At 37.1% G+C, this 22485-nt stretch overlaps 1 protein-coding gene across 9 annotated transcripts in view; it reads right to left on the reverse strand.

Moving 5' to 3' along the window:
- The window catches only part of PPP1R9A (protein phosphatase 1 regulatory subunit 9A), a 362431-nt gene that overhangs the window by 74365 nt on the left and 265581 nt on the right, over positions 1-22485 (reverse strand). The gene's annotated exons all lie outside the window — the stretch shown is intronic.

Here is a 22485-nt window from a genome sequence, read left to right on the forward strand (position 1 = left end):
TTGGTGGGTTAATTGCAACACAGAGAAGAATCATTGACAAAACAAATGAACACACACATACGCACACCATTTTATGTTAACAAATCACAGAAGTATTCATTTATTTGCTCATCTTTTAATTGCAGGGCCAAGCCTATCTCTTGGCATATGGGTCTGCTGACTGACATTTCATGCACCCTTTCTTGTATAAACTACAACCATAACATATAGTCTATGAAATTATTGTAGCATCTTTAAAACAGATGAAAAAGATCCTTGCAAGGCAAAATGAATGCAAAATTCCTCTAGATTTTTATGGTTTTCCCCATCTTTTATATTTCCTTCTCACACCTAATTTTCTTGAGTTGCCAGTCTTTATTAAATCTTCCCAAAGCATTGTATTTAGTTTTCATAGATACAACAACTTCCTTTAAACACATATTACATCACTTAATATTTTATAAAGTAATATAATTATAATAACAAGTACAACCAACAGGTCCTGTCTCTTGGTAAACATATAATTTTTGACTAGTGGGAGAAGTACGTAGACATACTAGAGCCTGGGACATTCATGAGAGCTACTGACAACTAGATTTTGTTATCTAGATTTTGTTGTCTAGATTTTGCAAAAGGAACAGACAGTATTTGTTACATTGGCAAGTTGGTTAAGTGGGGATCAATGAAAGAATTTTGGTTTTGAAGTCACGTAGACCTGTGTTCAAGTCCTGGCCCTGAGACATAGGGCGTTAGCTTCCATATCTGAGCTTTCATCTCTTCATCTATAAAGTAAGGACAAAACAGTTCCTTACTTTAGCATAAGAACATGAGATTAAGTTAGATGGTGGCTTGTATTTAACACAAGGTCTGACACATGATAGGTGCTCAAAATGACGGCTATTCTTGCTGCTGGTATCAATACTGCCATAGCAACAGACTGAAGCTTTTCCAATCTGTATCTTGTGACTGCGTTTGCTAAACTTTGGTCTCATAAATCTAAGTTCCTAGAAGACCTCAACACATGAATCTTTTATAAGCAAATTGGTCATTTCTGAAGTAAAACTTTTCCATAAACCTGTTCCTCCACTTACATTCCCAGTTTTGGAGTAGGCAGCAGCTTCTACCCAAGCCCAAGAAAACTTCCATGCCTCTGCCCTCCTCACTGCTTCCCCCACCCCACCCAGGGATTCAAGATGAATATCAACGTACATGAGAACATCCTGTGAAGCTGCTGCCCTTAAGACTTTCCTACTTCATTCCTTTATGCTCCCACTGTGTGGCTGATATCACTCATAATGCTTTGATGTTTCTGTATCTGCCTTCTCTCATCAACTTCGTTCATCTGAACATTCCTAGAGAATGCCAGGTACAATTTATCCCTGCAATCCCAGAGTGGCTAATACGTTGATTGGCATATAGTGGGCACTGAACAAATGTTTGCTGAATAAATTCAGGTAGTTGTAGCCACATCTGTATAGCACAGAAAAGCCTGATTTTCCTGTTAATCTCAGCTTTCCAGGATGAAATATAGTGAAGCACAGCTGCAGCTGGGGCCTAAATGACCCTTTTGGGGATTTTCTCTTGTTGTTAGGTTCAACCATTAGCAGTAATTTTTGCTTTAGCAATGTTTGCTCTGGTAAATTCAGGGAAACTAAATGGTGCTAATCACAAAAACAGCCTTAATTATGCAATTTTTGTTGGAATTTGTTTACTGGATTTGAATTTGGTTCTATGTATTTTCAGATGCACTTCTGTGAGAGAATAGAAGAGAACTGTTTTTTCTCTGGAGGAGAAAAACCTCAAACTCACATTTTAATGTTTAAAATTCCTAATTCCTAAATCTGCACCAACCATCCAGAGGGATTCTGGCAAAAGCATCCCTCTGTCTGCCAAGGCATCTCTCTTTCCATTTTTTGTCAGTGGCTTCTGTGTGTTCTAGTTTTATAGTGTTAGTACACTTAGTCTCTTTGAATGTTGTTTGCTCATCTGTAAAATGGGAATAATAGCACCTTCTTCATTTAAAAAGGTTGTTATGAGAATTCATTGTAGTGATATTAAAGAGTTAACTACAGTGCCTAGAATATACTAAATGACTGCATGACTTTATGATTATAATTGTTTTCACCATATCTTGTTTCTCCAAGACACCACCATAAAGTAATGCAATAAAAAAAGCATTTGGGGTTGGATAGACAAAGTCCAGAAAACAGAAGAAAAACTAGTGTCACAGTTGCATGACAATGGGCAAGTCATTTAGATTGTGTCTTTTATGGTCTCCTCTTCTACTAAATGGTATAAAAGATACCAATCTCATAGAATATTAAGAGGAGTCAAAAAATAAAAATAAAATATGCAAAATATCCAACATGACGCCTGGCCAATCATATATATTTATTTTTTCTCTCATTTATTAACTCATTTGAAATCTTCTTGTCAATCTTTTGTTATCAAAATGTTTCCTGATTTTTTACTCCATTCTCACTATCTAGTCACCAAGAAACATCTAAAATCCTTCTCTAGATTACTCATATGGCCTCTATGTTCTTTGCCTTCAGGCTCTCAGCTCGTCAGGTCATTGGTAATATTGCTGAAAATTTATTCTTCCTAAAATTTTGACCAAAAAAATCTTTATTTGCCAATAATATCTTTTCCAACAACTCAAATCCATCTTTTCCTTCTTAGCATTTTGTAGCAATTGTGGTAGACAGTTCGTAAATTAGCATTTGATTTTACAAATATTTTAAAGCCATCTTCAGTTTTTATCCCCTTCCTTTTAGAAAGTATACTCCAGAAGCTGGGATGCTATTTCTTACTATAGGAGGCAGACTCCAAAATGACCCCAGTGACCTTGCTTTTCTGAGAGTTCATGCCCTTATATAATCCCTTCTCACTGAGTGTGAGCTGGAACAACTGACTTCTAACAACCAGAATACAACGAAAGTAACGGAATGCCACTTCTCAGATTAGTTGACAAAAGACTGTGACTTATGCCTCTTTTGTCCTCTTGCTCTTTCTCTTTCTCAGCCCTCACTACTGGGAAGCAAGTTGCCATATTATGAGCAGGGAGGGGCTCATATCCCAAGGAGCTGATGTTTCTGGCCAACAGCCAGTGAGGACCTGAAGCCTGCCAAGGCACATGAGGGAGGCTGGAAGTTGGTCTTCTCAGTCCTGCCAACAGCTGTGAGTGAGCATGGACGCAGATCCTCTCCCAGTGGAGCATTTGGATGACCACAACTCTGGCTAACACCTTACTTACAGCCTTGGGAGAAATTCTGAGTCAGAGGCATCCAGCTAAATTGACCTACAGACACTGTAATGTACAAATGTTTCTTGTTTTACGTTGCTAAGTTTTGGTGGTAATTTGTCATGCAGCAATAGAAGAGGGATGCTGCCAAAACAAATACAGAAAAAAACAGGGAAGTGGCTTTGGAAACAGGCGGTGGCGAAGGCTAGAAGGATTCTGAAGAGTGTACTAGAGCAAGCCTAAATTGCACTGCACAGATTGTTAATGGGCGTGCTTGTTATGTAGTGACACAAAGCCTAGCAACATTATCACCTTCTCTAATGAGAAAGTAGGAAGTGTTCCTTGTGAACAGGGTGATCTGGCTAAGTAGACTTCTAAACACAGTGGTGAAGGTGTTGCCTGATTTCTTCTTGCTGCTTATAGTAAAATGTAAAAAGAATAGTTCAGTTGACAGTACTATTAAACAGAAAGGAATTCTTTCTGTTTAAACAGAAACTTGGTATTTTTCAAAGTCTTAAAATTAAGACTAAAGTTAAGAAATAGCTTCTAAACAATGTTCAAATCCAGGGAACTGCCAAAAGAATGTGGTTTAAAAATGAAGCAGAACGTGTAACCAGGCTGGGGGTGGTGGCTCACACCTGTAATCCCAACACTTAGGAAGGCTGAGGTGGGTGGGTCACTTGAGGTCAGGAGTTTGAGACCAGCCTGGCCAACATGGTGAAACTTTGTTTCTATTAAAAAAAAATACAAAATTAGCTCGGCGTGGTGGCACTGCCTATAATCCCAGCTACTTGGGAGGCTGAAGCATAAGAAATACTTGAACCCGTAAGGCAGAGGTTGCAGTCAATCAAGATTGCATCACTGTGCTCCAGCCTGGGCGACAGAGCAAAACTCTCCAGAAAAAAAAAAAAAAAAAGACGGTATAACCAATAAAATCTTATTAAGAATTCTGCCCTTAGGAAATACAAATTTTTAAATAATGAGTGATAAACAAACCTGTCACTGCCCTAAAGGGAGATACTATCTCCTAATGATACCAACATCATTGGAAAGATAATCTGAAACAAAGGCTGCTGGTGCTGCTGCTGCTCAAAAGACAAGCAGAAAAGGGAGAACCCATGGAGGAATTGTCTCCGAACAACGTCCACCCTCATTTCTACACGGTCTTGGCTTGCAGTGAATTTTCCTGAGTATGGCATTCCCTTGGCCACACTGATGAATGTGACCAAGAGTGGCTAGGACCAAAGCCATTCAGTCTATCTCAGAGCATATGACTAAGACTACTATCAGTAGGATTCCAAGCAGCACAATCAATCCAACTTGCAGTATTGACAACAACTATATTCCCTAGGATCCCAGACCCAATTGGTTAAAGAAGTTCCATAAACCATCAGGATATACCTTAGAAACCCAGGACTTTCTCCTTAAGCTTCTGTATTGAGGGTTAGAGCAATTCTACTATCCAGAAAATCCCTGGCCAAAAAGTTGAGGCTGACATGATTGCCTGCCAAGACGGAGGTGGTACCAATAATCACATTACCTAAAATCCAGAACTATTTTCCTAAGAGCTTATCTAATTAAATGACTTCAATCATAAGGATGATTGCCTGTTGGGCTCATATAAATTATAAATTAGTTATCCCTCAGGAAAGCACCCTTTAGTAACTAAGGGTAGCTTCATTTTGGAGGGATCTCTATAATCATCTGAAGGCTACATGATCTAATGGTGGTCTTTCTTTAAATACATAAACATCTTTTTTTTTTAATTGCATTTTAGGTTTTGGGATACATGTGAAGAACATGCAAGATTGTTGCATAGGTGTATACGTGGCAGTGTGATTTGCTGCCTTCCTCCCCATCACCTATATGTGGCACTTCTCCCCATGCTATCTCTCCCCAACTCCCCACCCTCTGCTGTCCCTCCCCTATTTCCCCCCAACAGACCCCAGTGTATAGTGCTCCCCTCCCTGTTTCCACGTGTTCTCATTTTTCAACACCCACCTATGAGTGAGAACATGCGGTGTTTGATTTTGTGTTCTTGTGTCAGTTTGCTAAGAATGATGGGAAAATGTGGCACATATACACCATGGAATATTATGCAGCCATCAAAAACGATGAGTTTGTGTCCTTTGTAGGGACATGGATGAACCTGGAAACCATCATAAAAATCTTTTTAAAAAATTCTTTAAAATATTCTAAAGAAATTATTTATTTTTTCTTAAAGAAAATATTTCTTACAAAGATCTTTCTTTGGTGATGAATATCCCAAGTAAACTGATTTGATCTTTACAAATTAAATGAATATATTAAATTGTCACATGTACCCTGAAACAATGTACATCTTATGCATTAATAAAAATATTTTTAAAAGAATCACCTGGAGATCCTATTAAACTGCAGATTGTGATTCTAATTTTACAAGGCTTTCTTTAAATACATTTAAATGTATTAAAAATACCTCTAAGGTGCAGCTACGTGAGCAGTTCAAAGAATGTGACCAGTTGCCACACTTGGTTTCCACTTGCCATCCCAAACTTTTTTTTAAATTGATTGATTGGAGACAGGGTCTCACTCTGTTACCCAGGGTGCAATCCAATGGCACAGTCATAGCTCACTGCAGCCTCAAAACTCCTGGGCTTAAGTCCAGGAGTTTCCAACCTCAGCCTCCCACGTAGCTGGGACTACAGGCATGCAGCACTGCCATGCCAGGCTTTTAAAAAATTATTTTTGTGGAGACAGTTCTTGCTGTATTGCCCAGGCTGGTCTTAAACCCCTGGCCTCAAGTTATTCTCCCACCTCAACCTCCCAAAGTACTGGAATTACAGGTGTGAGCCACTACTCTCAACCCTATCGATCCCAAACTTTAATATGTCAGTCTGTAATTGCAGGAGTGACAAACCAAACAAGTCAGTCGCAATAGACTCAGAGAGTCAGTAAAATATAACAAGCTTCATCAAGGGGAGTACTGGCCAGAGATATAAATGGGCTTGTGTTCTGCCTATTGAGCAGAGAGACCATGTCCTTTTTGGGGTCTGCATAACTAGTGCCGAGATGAAAAAACCAGAAGACAACATTGGACAACTTGGCAGAACCATCAGTAAACAAATACCAGGGATTTAAAGAAAGCCTATAAATTGAAGACATCACCAAGCCAAACTCTCCATTTCAGGAGGCAGAGAGACAAAGTTTTAATCAAACAGAAGGCTACCACTTGTAGCCAAATTGGCAGCTTTCTGGAATCTGTCATTTCTATTTGACAATGTTTGCTGATCCCTTCCAATCTTGGTCATGATTTCAAGTTGACCCATCTCAAACTGAGAATATGAGGCCAGAGATATTGTCTGTCCATGGGTCAGACGTTCAATTTCTTTTTATTATTATTTTTAATGTGGTAATTTTTTATACTTTAAGTTCTGGGATAAATGTGCAGAAAGTGCAGGTTTGTTATACAGGTATACACTTGTCATGGTGGTTTACTGGATCCATCAACCCGTCATCTACATTAGTTATTTTTCCTAATGTTATCCCTCCCCTAGCCCTCATCCCCCAACAGGCCCTGTTGTGTGATGTTCCCCTCCCTGTGCCCATGTGTTCTCATTGTTCAACTCCCACTTATGAGTGAGAATGTGGTGTTTGGTTTTCTGTTCCTGTGTAGTTTGCCGAGAATGATGGTTTCCAGCTTCATCCATGTCCCTGCAAAGGACATGAACTCATTCTTTTTTATGGCTGTATAGTATTCCATGGTGTATATGTGCCACATTTTCTTTATCCAGTCTATCATTGATGGGCATTTGGGCTGGTTCCAAGTCTTTTCTATTGTGAATAGTGCTGCAATAAACATACACGTACACGTGTCCTTATAGTAGAATGATTTATACTTCTTTGAATATATACCCAGTAACGGGATTGCTGGATCAAATGGTATTTCTAGTTCTAGATCCTTGAGGAATTGCCACACTGTCTTCCACAATGGTTGAACTAATTTACACTCCCACCAATACTGTAAAAGTGTTCCTATTTCTCCATAGACATTCAATTTCAATAAGAGTTTAATAGCAAATTCATACCCACTTAAAAAAAATAAGAGGTGTGTTTGGTGACTGAGCTAGCAAGTGGTATTGTTGAGTTGGAAATGGCCTGAGAATCCTGGCAGTCATTAAGTGTCTATTTTTATTACTATTTTTAGATAGAGTCTCATTTGGTCACCAGGATAGAGTTCAGTGGCACGATCTCGGCTCATGCAACCATCACCTCTTGGCTTCAAGCGATTCTCCTGCCTCAGACTCCAGAGTAGCTAGGATTACAGACATGCACCACCACATCCAGCTAATTTTTGTATATTTAGTAGAGACAGGGTTTCACCATGTCTGCTAGGCTGGTCTTGAACTCCTGATCTCAAGTGATCCTCCTGCCTCAGCCTCAGAAAGTATTGGGATTACAGGCATAAGCCACTGCTCCTAGCCCATTAAGTGTCTAAATAAGCTGTGAATTCCTTTTCTCCTCCTGAGATGCTATCTTGTTTCTGCTGGGCCACCTGAGGGAAACAGGGAAGGTGATCTACATGATCCACTGTTACCGCTCTGCATGTGGCAATCTCTGAATGGGAGAATCCCCATTGACACTATGTGACAAGAAGTCCATGCATATAACACATCAATTCCATTACACAAGTAGCAGTGGAAACCATATCACCATTACATTGTGTTTGCCCACAAAGAGTCCCATCCACAAGGCCATTTTTGCTTCCCTTCCTACTGTGAACCCATTATATCAGTTGAATTTTGGCATCCTTCTCACAGTGGCACCAGGAGATATAGTGAGTTGGGAACCAGAGTATCAACAGAACAAAACAATAGAGTTCAAGTGTTTCCCCTCTCTAAAGTCCTCCATTATACTCAAGGGGTTTTTATAAAATTTGGTCTTTCTGGAAGGCAAAGAGATTTCAGCCCAAAGCAGCTAAAGTCAGGGTGGAGCGAGGAGGCAACAAGAGGTGTAGAAGCAGAGAAGAGCTCTGGGGCTATCACAGGCACATTCAGTTGTGAGCAGTGCAGTGTTTATTCATGCTTTAACCTAACTTCACTGTTTACAGTCCTCCTGAGGCACTATATAAGGCTGCTCATAATTACTGACACCATCTACTTAGTTGTGGGAAGTCTTTGACTCAGCAATCATAATCTTGACTTCCATAGCAAAAATTCTGTTATGGAGTCCATCTTCATCTGGGGCATTCGCTGCCCTGTTACCATGGTAACATCTCTTTAACCCGGTTTCAACATAAAAGGACAGGGGAGTTTTACAGGATGATAAGGCTGACTGTAAGAATTTATCTAGACTATCTTGGGACAATTTCACATTCTCAAGTGAGTTACCTTCTTCAGCATTATAGATTCAATCCAAGGCAGTGAGGGCCCAAATCCTCATTAGGTTTCTCATAGGAGTTTATTTATCTCAGAGAAATTTCCCCAACAGGAACAATATTCCCTTATAACAGCCAGGACCCATGGCAAAGAACGTTGTGACACCTTTTATCATCAGAATGAATCTAAAGTTGGCATGATAGACATGACAGACTGCAAGAGAGGTTGAGTCAAAAAGCAGCCCAACTGTTGCTTTCCTCCTTATCTGGCATTAAACACCCTGCCTCATCATTTCCCCAGTGAGTGAAATTTCTTCCATTCATACTCAGTATAGATGTGGGGTCAGACCCTTCTTCAACCCATGATGGGTCTTTGTACTAGTTGAAGCAGACTACAGTAGTATCCTCTTAGCCACAAAAGATAAATCCAAGACCCCCAACAGATGCAGTTCAGATAGTACTGAGCCTTATTATATACTATGATTTTTCCTATACATACATACCTGTGATGAACTTTAATTTATAAATTAGGCACAGTATATTCTATGTATTATGTTATTAACTAATAAAATGGACTAATTATAACATATTGTAACAAAAGTTATGTGAACATGGTCTCTTTCTCTCAAAATATCTTACTGTACTGTACTGTGGGTAACTGATACCCTCATATGAAAAACTGCAGATAAGAGAGAACTGTTGTATTACCATTTTTGGACTGGCTCCTCAAGCCAAAATTTTGAAAGGATAATGAGTAGGAGGCCAGATGATTCCGTCACAGGTAGATATGTCAGAAGAACCCAGAGCTATGTAACCAGAATCTTTTATAATAATAAGCATTACTGCCCTTTGCTCTAAAGGGAAAAACTATCTTCCAAGGCTTTCAGTTCACAAACATAAACACTTGAAAAGGTAGTCCAGAATATAGGGCAATCAGTGTCTCAGAAATGTGAGAGGCTCATGGAAAACTGTTTCCCAACAACTTTTTAAAAACATCTATCCAGTTAGATGAGGTCCAAATGTCAAGAAATTCCACTGATCTTAGAAAGACTGAACACTATTGTTCTATTAGGTTGGTGCAAAAGTAATGCCATTACATTCAATGGCAAAAACTGCAATTACTTTTTTAAGTAATTATCTTTTAAAATACTTTCTAGTTATTATTTGTTTTTATATACTCTGCTCTGCAGATAGGCTGTTTTTTAAAAAATTTTTTGACCTCTCCTATTCAATATAGTATTGGAACTTCTAGCCAGAGTAAACAGGCAAGAAAAAGAAATAAAGGGTATACAAATAGGAAAGGAAGTAGTCAAATTGTCTCTATTTGCAGATGACATGATTGTATATCTAGAAGACCCCATCGTTTCAGCCCAAAATCTCCTGAAACTGATAAGCAACTTCAGCAAAGTCTCAGGATACAAAATCAATGTGCAAAAATCACAAGCATTCCTATATATCAATAACAGACTTAAAGAGAGCCAAATCAAGAACGAACTGCCATTCACAATTGCTACAAAGAGAATAAAATACCTAAGAATAGAACTAACAAGGAAGTTATGTAAAGGACCTCTTCAAGGAAAACTACAAATTACTGCTCAATGAAACGAGAAAGGACACAAATAGATGGAGAAACATTCCATGTTCATGGTTAGGAAGAATCAATATCGTGAAAATGGCCATACTGCCCAAAGTAATTTACAGATTCAATGCTATCCCCATCAAGCTACCGATGACCTTCTTCACAGAACTGGAAAAAAACACCTTAAACTTCATATGGAACCAAAAGACAGCCTGCATAGCCAAGTCAATTCTAAGCAAAAAGAACAAAGCGGGAGGCATCACACTACTGGACTTCAAACTATACTACAAGGCTACAGCAATCAAAACAGCATGGTACTGGTACCAAAACAGAGATATAGACCAATGGAACAGAACAGAGGCCTTGGAGGCAACACCACACATCTACAACCATCTGATCTTTGACAAACCTCAAAACACCAGCAATGGGGAAAGGAGTCCCTGTTTAATAAATGGTGTTGGGAAAACTGGCTAGCCATATGCAGAAAGCAGAAACTGGACCCCTTCCTGACACCTTACACTAAAATTAACTCCAGATGGATTAAAGACTTAAACATAAGACCTAACACCATAAAAACCTTAGAAGAAAACCTAGGCAAAACCATTCAGGACATAGGCATAGGCAAGGACTTCATGACCAAAACACCAAAAGCATTGGCAACAAAAGCCAAAATAGACAAATGAGACCTAATCAAACTCCACAGCTTCTGCACAGCAAAAGAAACAGTCATTAGAGTGAATCAGCAACCAACAGAATGGGAAAAAATTTTTGCAATCTACTCATCTGACAAAGGGCTGATATTCACAATTTACAAAGAACTAAAACAGATTTACAAGAAAAAAACAAACAAGTCCATTCAAAAGTGGGCGAAGGATATGAAGAGACACTTTACAAAAGAAGACATACATGAGGCCAACAAACATATGAAAAAATGCTCATAATCACTGGTCATTAGAGAAATGCAAATCAAAACTACATTGAGATACCATCTCACGCCAGTTAGAATGGCAATCATTAAAAAATCTGGAGACAACAGATGCTGGAGAGGATGCGGAGAAATAGGAACACTTTTACACTGTTGGTGGGAGTGTAAATTAGTTCAACCATTGTAGAAGACAGTGTGGCGATTCCTCAAGGACCTAAAAATAGAAATTCCATTTGACCCAGCAATCCCATTACTGGGTAGATATCCAAAGGATTATAAATCGTTCTACTATAAGGACACATGCACATGAATGTTCATTGCAGCACAGTTTACAATAGCAAAGACCTGGAACCAACCCAAATGCCCATCGATGATAGACTGGACAGGGAAAATGTGGCACATATACACCATGGAATACGATGCAGCCATAAAAAATGATAAGTTCGTGTCCTTTGTAGGGACATGGATGAACCTGGAAACCATCATTCTCAGCAAACTGACACAGGAACACAAAATCAAACACCACGTGTTCTCACTCATAGGCGGGTGTTGAACAATGAGAACACATGGACACAGGGAGGGGAGCACAATACACTGGGGTCTGTTGGGTGGAAATAGGCAAGGGACAGTGTGGGGTGGGGAGTTGGGGAGAGATAGCATGGGGAGAAATGCCAGATACAGGTGATGGGGAGGAAGGCAGCAAATCACACTACCATGTGTGTACCTATGCAACAATCTTGCATTTTCTTCACATGTATCCCAAAACCTAAAATGCAATTAAAAAAAAAAAAGAAAACAGGGATTGATGTTGGCTGTGTTCAGTGATGGGTCTCTGTGTATAATAAACAAGTTCCTTGCAATGTTAAAAAAAAATAATTTTTTTTGAACACATCCTATATTGCTGCACCTGCTTGTGGTACAGAAAATAAACAAAAGCAACAAAAACCTCCTTGCAAATAAAAATAGAAACCAGAAATATCGAATTCACTTTTATTTTGTATGCCTTAAAATTATGATAATTCTTTTATACTATGGTTATTGGATCTTTTAACAGGTTGCCTTGAAAAGTATTTACATTTTTCTTACCATATATATTTACTATTTCCACAGCAAAATAAGCTTCTTGTGAGTATAAAATATATTTTCCATGTCTTAATATTCTTAATTCAATTCCACTTGATAAATTTACCTACTTATAAAGAGATAAATGCTATTGTGTTTAAGTTGCTAATAAATATATTCTATATGAGGAGGGAACCAGTGATCTCTCTTTCTCCTGCTGAGATCCTGAACTAAACAGTCGACAGACCAAAGTAGACCTCTATAATTCAAATGTCAAACTGCAAATTCAAACTGGCAGTCTTCCTTGAGTTTCATTTTACTTGCCAAGAGAACAATGAAGTGTTTATTCTGATGCCAGTAGAACTGTGGAAAGAGACTAAGAGATTTGTATTTCCCTGAATTTTCCTCTATAGATGAGGACAGCTATGAGTGACTTAAGAGGCATATGTTATCATTATTTCAGTAATTCTGTAATTGTACAAGTGATTGAATCTTGAAAAATATATTTGTTTAAAAATTGATTCATATAATTGCAAAAATGTTAGCAGATCATCAAATAGAACCAAGTTAAAGCATTTAAGTTATTAAAAAAAATAAAACTGAAGGCAGAAATAAAGATGTTCTTCGAAACCAACGAGAACGAAGACACAACATACCAGAATATCTGGGACACATTTAAAGCAGACTCTAGCGGAAAATATATAGCAATAAGTGCCCACATGAGAAGGAAGGAGAGATCTAAAATTGACACCCTGTCATCAAAATTGAAAGAGCTAGAGGAGCAAGATCAAAAACACTCAAAACCTAGCAGAAGACAAGAAATAACTAAGATCAGAGCAGAACTGAAGGAGATAGAGACATGAAAAACCCTTCAAAAAAATCAATAAGTCCAGGAGCTTGTTTTTCAAAAAGATCAACAAAATACACAGACCACTAGCCAGATTAATAAAAAAGGAAAGAGAGAATAACCAAATAGATTCAATAAAAAACGATAAAGGGGATATCACCACAGATTCCACAGAAATTCAAACCACCATCAGAGATTATTACAAACAACTCTATGCACATAAACTAGGAAACCTGGAAGAAATGGATAAATTCCTGGACACTTGCCTCCTCCCAAGCCTAAACCAGGAAGAAGTCGAAACCCTGAATAGACCAATAACCAGGTCTGAAGTCAAGGCAGCAATTAAGAGCCTGCCACCCAAAAAAAAGCCCAGGTCCAGATGGGTTCACAGCCGAATTCTACCAGATATACAAAGAGGAGCTGGTACTACTCCTTCTGAAACTATTCCAAATAATCCAAAAAGAGGGATTCCTTCCCAAATCATTTTATGAGACCAACATCATCCTGATACCAAAACCCGGCAGAGAATCAACAAGAAAAGAAAACTACAGGCCAATATCCATGATGAACATAGATGCAAAAATCTTCAATAAAATACTGGCAAGCCGAATGCAACAGCACATCAAAAAGCTTATCCACCATAACCAAGTAGGATTCATCCTGGGGATTCAAGGCTGGTTCAACATATGCAAGTCTATAAACATAATTCACCACATCAACAGAACCAAAGACAAAAACCACATGATTATCTCAATTGATTCAGAGAAGGCCTTTGACAAAATTCAACAGCCCTTTATGCTAAAAACCCTCAATAAACTAGGTATTGACAGAACGTATCTCAAAATAATAAAAGCTATTTACTACAAACCAACAGCCAATATCATACTGAATGGGCAAAAACTGGAAGCATTTCCTTAGAAATCTGGCACAAGACAAGGATGCCCTATCTCACCACTCCTATTCAATATAGTACTGGAAGTTCTAGCCAGAGCAATCAGGCAAGAAAAAGAAATAAAGGGTATACAAATAGGAAAGGAGGAAGTCAAATTGTCTCTATTTGCAGATGACCTGATTGTATATCTAGAAGACCCCATCGTCTCAGCCCAAAATCTCCTGAAACTGATAAGCAACTTCAGCAAAGTCTCAGGATACAAAATCAATGTGCAAAAATCACAAGCATTCCTATACACCAATAACAGACTTAAAGAGAGCCAAATCAAGAACGAACTGCCATTCACAATTGCTACAAAGAGAATAAAATACCTAGGAATACAACTAACAAGGAATGTCAAGGACCTCTTCAAGAAGAACTACAAACCACTGCTCAACGAAATAAGAGAGGACACAAACAGATGGAGAAACATTCCATGTTCATGGTTAGGAAGAATCAATATCATGAAAATGGCCATACTGCCCTAAGTAATTTACAGATTCAATGCTATCCCCATCAAGCTACCGATGACCTTCTTCACAGAACTGGAAAAAAACACCTTAAACTTCATATGGAACCAAAAGACAGCCTGCATAGCCAAGTCAATTCTAAGCAAAAAGAACAAAGCAGGAGGCATCACACTACCAGACTTCAAACTATACTACAAGGCTACAGTAATCAAAACAGCTTGGTACTGGTACCAAAACAGAGATATAGACCAAGGGAACAGATCAGAGGCCTTGGAGGCAACACAACATATCTACAACCATCTGATCTTTGACAAACCTGACAAAAACAAGCAATGGGGAAAGGATTCTCTGTTTAATAAATGGTGTTGGGAATTCTGGCTAGCCATATGCAGAAAGCAGAAACTGGACCCCTTCCTGACACCTTACACTAAAATTAACTCCAGATGGATTAAAGACTTAAACATAAGACCTAACACCATAATAACCCTAGAAGAAAATCTAGGCAAAACCATTCAGGACATAGGCATAGGCAAGGACTTCATGACCAAAACACCAAAAGCATTGGCAACAAAAGCCAAAATAGACAAATGAGACCTAATCAAACTCCACAGCTTCTGCACGGCAGAAGAAACAGTCGTTAAAGTGAATCGGCAACCAACAGAATGGGAAAAAAATTTTGCAGTTTACCCAAATGACAAAGGGCTGATATCCAGAATTTAGAAGAAAAAAACAAACAAGTCCATTCAAAAGTGGGCGAAGGATATGAACAGATACTTTACAAAAGAAGACATACATGAGGCCAACAAACATATGAAAAAATGCTCATCATCACTGGTCATTAGAGAAATGCAAATCAAAACTACATTGAGATACCATCTCATGCCAGTTAGAATGACGATCATTAAAAAATCTGGAGACAACAGATGCTGCAGAGGATGTGGAGAAATAGGAACACTTTTACACTGTTGGTGGGAGTGTAAATTAGTTCAACCATTGTGGAAGACAGTGTGACTATTCCTCAAGGACCTAGAAATAGAAATTCCATTTGACCCAGCAATCCCATTACTGGGTAGATATCCAAAGGATTATAAATCGTTCTACTATAAGGACACATGCACACGAATGTTCATTGCAGCACTGTTTACAATAGCAAAGACCTGGAACCAACCCAAATGCCCATCGATGATAGACTGGACAGGGGAAATGTGGCACACATACACCATGGAATATTATGCAGCCATCAAAAACGATGAGTTCGTGTCCTTTGTAGGGACATGGATGAACCTGGAAACCATCATTCTCAGCAAACTGACACAAGAACACAAAATCAAACACCGCATGTTCTCACTCATAGATGGGTGTTGAACAATGAGAACACATGGACACAGGGAGGGGAGCACTACACACTGGGCTCTGTTGGGGGGAAATAGGAGGGGACAGCGGCGGGTGGGGAGAGATAGCATGGGGAGAAATGCCAGATATAGGTGAAGGGGAGGAAGGCAGCAAATCACACTGCCACATGTGTACCTATGCAACAATTTTGCATGTTCTCCACATGTACCCCTAAACCTAAAATACAATACAATAAAAAAATAAAATAAAATAAAATAAAACCAACAAAAATATCATTGGTGGTATTACATGGATTATCTTATAGATTAATGATAAACATAGTCTGAATCGTACAATCTCCTTCCAGGGAGAATAATTCTAGTCCTTTCCTCACATGACTGTCTTGTGGTTTGTGGCAGCCATTCCTTCTTGCAAAGTGTCTGCAATACCAGGACTCAAAGATCTTTACTTTAGGGTTCCTGGAATCTTTACACTGGGCCACTCCAATACTGATTACATCCAACCCCTTCCCACAAACATCCGCAGGTGACACCCCTGCAAGCCATATTCAGATTCAGTAGGTCTGAGGCTGGGTGGATAAATCTGTATTTTTAAAGAAGTACCATGATACTCTCATACTGAAGCAAGTTGAAGACACAGAGTTTTAAGCCATTTTATAAGTCCTCAGAAAGGAGAAACTATGTGATTTTCATTTTATATCCACATAATCACAAAACTGCTAAATGTATTATACATGGCAGATTTTAAGTTATATTAAATACTGGGTTGACATAAAGCCTATTCAAGAAATAAATTTAAAACATAATGAATAATTATATAACGACCACTGATAAACTAACAACTTAGTTCAAGAAAAGGAACAGGACCACTCATTTTCATTGAAGTCCTCTGTGTGTGTCTCTTTGAGTCCATTTTACTTGCTTACTCTTCTGGAGTAATTCTGCTGAATTTTACCAATTTTATCATTCTGAGTTTTTTTTTTTTAAGTTTTGCTATATTTTTATACCCAAACAATGTATCATTTTGACAAGATTTTATGCTTTATATAAATGGAATAATATTGTGGGTATTTTTCTGTGCCTTTTTGCTTTTAACTCTATGCTCTTGAGATTCCACCCATTGTTGTGGGTTGCTGCATCAACATAAAATTTAATTGTACGACCATATCATAATATATTTATCCATTCTCTTGTTGATAGAGATGTCATATATATTCAATGTTTTATTTACTACTACAAAAACAATGTTATACATGTCTATGGCTCATGTTTATGAGTTTTACTAGGGTAGTTAGCAAAAAATATAATTGTTAAATCAACTTTATTAGATAATGCCAAATTGTTTTTCAAAATGATTGGGCTTATTTATTTTCCTATGTGCAGAGAATAAGAGTTATTCTTACTCCACATCCTCACTGAAACTTAAAATATCTGATTTAAATCAATTCAGTAGGTATGTAGTAGCATTTTATTTTGGTTTTTCACTTGCTGATTGCTAATATATTTGGACATCATCTGCTATGCAGGTTTCCTTTTCTGAGACATGCCTGTTCAAGCCAATGGCCCATTGTAGTCTTTCCTTACTGGCTCACACACATACTTTTTATATAGTCATGTGCCATATAATGACATTTTGGTCAATGCTGGACCCTACATATGACAGTGGTCCCATAAGATTATAACGAAGCTGAAAAGCTGTCATAATGTTATAGCACAATACATTACTCATGTTTGTGGTGATACTGGTGTAAACAAACCTACTGTTCAGCCAGTTGTATAAAAATACAATTTTGTACAGTACATGATACTTTATGATAAACAGCTACATTAGTGGTTTAGGTAATTACTATGCTTTTTACTGTTATTTTAGAGTGTAGTCCTTCTACTTATAAAAAAAGACTGACTGTAAAAGGGCCTCAGGCAGGTTCTTCAGTTGGTATTCAAGAAGAGGCATTGTTATCATGAAACATGACAGCTCCATGTGCTATTGCCCTGAGACCTACCAGTGGCACAGGACATGAAGGTAGAAGATATTGATGATTCTGACCACGTAGGCAAAGGTTAATGTGTTTGTTTGTGTCTTAGTTTTAAACAAGAAGATTTAAAAAGTAAAAAATTAAAAACAGCGAAAAGCTTACTGAATAAGGATAAAAAATATTCTTGTACAGCTAGCTATACAATGTGTGTTTTAAGCTAAGTGTTATTAAAAAGGAAAGAGTCAAAAAGTTTTTTAAAATCTGAAAGTTTATAAAATAAAACAGGTATAGTAAGTTAAGGTTAATTTATTTTCAAAGAAAAATATTTTAAAATAATTTCATTGTAGCTTAAGTGTACAGTGTTTATAAAGTCTGCAATAGTGTAATGTCCTAGTGTTCACATTTGCTTACTGACTCAGCCAGAGCAACATCTAGTCCTGCAAGCATCATTCATGGTATGTGGCCTATAGGGGTGTACCATTTCTTATGTTTTATACCATATTCTTACTGTACATTTTCCATGTTTAGATACACAAATACCATTGTGTTACAATTGCCTACAGTATTCAGTACAGTAATATGCTGTACAGGTTTGTGCCTAGGAGAAAAAGCTGTACCATCTAGCCTAGGTGTGTAGTAGACTATACTATCTAGGTTTGTGCAGCTACAGCCTATAATGTTCACATGATGATGAAATTGCCTAAAAATATATTTCTCAGAATTGACTGTAATTTACTTTTGGTTATTTATTTTTTAAACATTTTATTCCTGCTTCTGGTCTTTTCACTTTCTTAAAGGTATTCTTTTGATGAACAGAAGTTTTTAAGTTTAATGTAGTCAGTTTTCTCAGTGGCTCATTTAAAAACATTTCTGAAAACTGAGGTCATAAAGGTATCCTTCTACACTATCTTCCAAATTTTATATTTTTGCTTTTCACATTTGAGTAGTCAGTCCATTTGAAATGGAATTTTGGATATGGATTATATGTGGGGGCTCAACTTCACTATATTCTCTTTATTGATGAGCCAAACATTTCTCAACTCTTCTACAGTGTTATCTATGTCATAAAATCAGGTTTTCATATATCTAAAGGGCTATTTCTGGGTTCCTTGACCAACTTACTCATTCTTTTGCCTTAACAAGTCTAAATTTACTAAAGTTTAATATTAATAATAATTTGCATTTTAAAGCATGTGAAATGTCATGGTTATTTCTAGTGTACTGTCCTTTCACGTGTATTTTAGCAATAGCTTACCAAATTCCATTTTAAAATCTTTTGAAATTATTTTTACTAGAATTGCACTGAATCAACTTGGAGTTAATGGACTCGAGTTATTGAATCTTCGAATCCATAAACAAGGTTTCTTTGTCCTATTTTATACACATTCTTTAGTATATCTCAATAAAATTTTATTTTTCTCTATGAAGGTCTTTCCTATCATTTATGTCTTGAAATCTTGTAAATGGTAACTTATAAATTATGTTTTCTCCTGATTTGCAGACATATTGAAATAGATGTTTTATTTACATTAATTATGAATCCAGCAAAGCTGCTATAATTTTATATTATTTTTAATAGTTTATCTATAGGTACTCTTTGAGATTTCTAAATAGACAATCTCATCATATGTGAATAACAGTTTCACTTCTTCCTTTACAATTCATTTCTTTAATTTCTTTAACTTGCCTACCAGTACAATGTAAAATATAAAAAGTGACTGATTTTCAAATGTTAAACCATACTTGCATTCCTGGCTAAACCCAACTTCGTTATGATATATTATCTCTTTTATATGTTGCTTCATATGATTTGCCAATATTTTGTTTAGGAATTTTTTTGCATTGTTTTCATGAATGGGATGGACTTACACGTATTTTCTTTCTCATCATTGTTAGGTTTTGGTACCAAGGTTATGTCTTATTACTTCATACATCTCACACTCTCAAAGTGTTGCTGCATTTCTGGTATCAGAGTTGTACTACTTTCGTTTTTATGTCTTCCGGAATAACTTATATACAACTAGATATATTTGTTCTAGTTTGGTACAACTGATAATAAAATGACTTTGACCTTATCTTTCTTTCCTTTCTTCTTTCTCTTTCTTTTCTTTTCCTCCCTCCCTTCTATTTTCTGTTGTTTGTTACTCATGGTCCTTTATTTCCCTGTGAACTTTGTTCTTTGAAACTGTAAACTCGTATTTCTTGGAACTTTAACTTTTTTTCTTTGAGTAATGATGAATGCCCAAGGAAAGATATGCTTTTTTTTTCTTCTGAAAAGTACATAAATTAAGGCTACTTGTGATCATAATTTCTTAGAAAAAAAATTTTTTTGCCCTTCCATTCAGCACCCAAGATTTGACATGGGCAATTTTCCTTGCAGACCCTGGGGTGGTAGATTTATTTTCACCTTACAGAAAAGTGCAGTCCATGGAGTTCCAGCTTTATGGTGAAGTTTCCTAATTAGGCATCCCACATCAGGTGGACCCTGGGTTTTGTCTACTATAACTCAAAGCAATGCCAATTACAGTACCATCATAACATTTAAGTATTAATGATAATTATGACATTAAGATGAGTGAAAGAAGCACTACAAGAAAAGTATGTTGTACTTTTATTCTAATGACATTCTAGAATTGGAGAAATTAACTTACAGTTTCAAAAAGCTGACTGAATAGCTGTTTCAGGCTGAGAGTGACTACAAAGTTCCATAAGGTAAATATTTGAGGTAATAAAAATGTTTTATATCTTGATTATGGTGGTGATTACTCATCAAATTGTTAACTAAATACACTTAAAATTGGTGTATTTTATTGTATGTAAATTATTACTCATTAAAGTTGATATTTAAATGGGGCTATGTGATGATAACATACCAAATTATACATTTAAAATATGTGCATTTCACTCTATGTCAAATTTATCTCAATAAATCAATTAAAAAATACCTTTAGGAATTGAAACTTCAGAAACCAATTAGAGTTTTTAACATCCTTACTAGCCTCAATATCAGTTAAAAATGAATGAAGCCTTTATGAAGTCTGCCAAAACTCCACGATAAAGCAGCTTTACCATCTCAGTCCTTGGTCAAGTCACCATTCAGTTTTTATTGCAGATGGAAATGTATTTCTGTGATAGAAAATATGTTTCTATGATTTAAGGCTATTTCTAAGTGAATACACTGGGAACGAGAGAAGGATATATATGCAACATTGTAATTTAGGCCATTTTGACTATTCTGTTTTAACTGTGGGTTTATTTAGTTATGACTAAAAAGAAGGCATGTTAATGTGAGTCACCGAGTTGCTATTTTGATAGTCCCAAAGGTTTTCAAGGGATAAAATATGCATATTTATTTTTTCTAGTTTTACATGAAGAAGATTGTGGTTTAGTGTGATAGAGATAGGGTCTTCTTGCAAATTCATGGACTCTCAAGACAATTAAAATGTTGTAGTAAGCAAAAGCCCGTTGAAACCTGTCTTAGAAGAGATTATAGGCTAATGGGGGAAATTTATGGATAAATAATGATAGAAAGAGATACACACAGTGCTACTGACACACTTTTAAAAGGCTGCTTTTGTGAAAGAGATGAAAACAGAACCCTGAAAGGCAAACAGTTTAAGTTGACATACAAGGGCAACAAAGTCAGTGTACTAAACACGGTAAAACAGGGAGGAAGCAAAAGGCATAGAAAAACCAGGGGATCCTCATGGCCCCTGGGAAAGTAAGTCTGTCTCCCAGGCATCCATCTCTTACTGTGTCTTTTAGCATTTTGGAACTTTTTGGTGAATAATTATTCAACTTATAAACTATACATTTTTAAATTCAGAAAAATACTGTCATTTGTGTTAGTTTCTATGACATCTCTTTAACACTGCCAACTCTGTGTTTCATCATCATAATATTGAATTGTTCTAGCATAGTTTCTAGGGAGTACAAAGTCTACACTTTCCGAGAAATTTAATTACATGGAAGAATTTCATAAAGTTTATTTCGTATTTTGTATCTAGCTCATGAGTAAATAACATCACAATGTAGCAGTGGGAAGGAAAATATATTCAAATCATTTGCATCATAATTTTTTAAAATCAAAGATGAATCTTCATTATTTAGATGAAGGTTCCTATCCTAATCTCTCTCTCCACTTGACACTACCCACTCTTCTGTCTGTACACAGTGCTATTAATAAGTAACGTCTCCATATACAAAGAATATTTCTAGAGAGAATCTTTCAAGTACAGGAAGATGTCTACACCCTGAGATCAGAGTGTGTCTGAGGTATGTGTGTGTGGGGGGGTAATATGTGTTTGTAGTATGTGTGTGTGGTGTGTCATATGTGTGGGTATACGGGATGTGTGGGGTGTGTGTGTGTGAGGTGTGTATGTAGTATATGTGTGGTATGTGAGTGTGGTGTGTGTGTGGTGTGAGTGTGGTGTGTGTGGGGTGTGTGTGTGTGAGGTGTGTGGTGTGAGTGTGCTGTGTGTGTGGTGATGTATGTGTGGTGTGTGTGTGGGTGGGGGGTGTGTGAAGCATGTGTGTACACTGCTTAGGCTACACCACATATGGATAGGGTCTTCAACTGAATGTTTTCCAAGCACTTTGTGATTCTGGGTTTCAGTGATAATGACCATTGCTATAGATTTGGGGATCATAAACCAAAGGATATAATTAAATTTAATGACTTTAAAGATCCAACCAAACTGGAGTCTGTTCACAAACAGGCTGTTAAAAAGGTTTTATATTTCTTTTATTCTTTAGGCTCCTCTA

Source organism: Aotus nancymaae, unplaced genomic scaffold, assembly GCF_030222135.1.
Source record: "Aotus nancymaae isolate 86718 unplaced genomic scaffold, 86718_ANA_hifiasm-v0.15.2.pri h1tg000025l, whole genome shotgun sequence".
Taxonomy (NCBI): Eukaryota; Metazoa; Chordata; class Mammalia; order Primates; family Aotidae; genus Aotus; species Aotus nancymaae.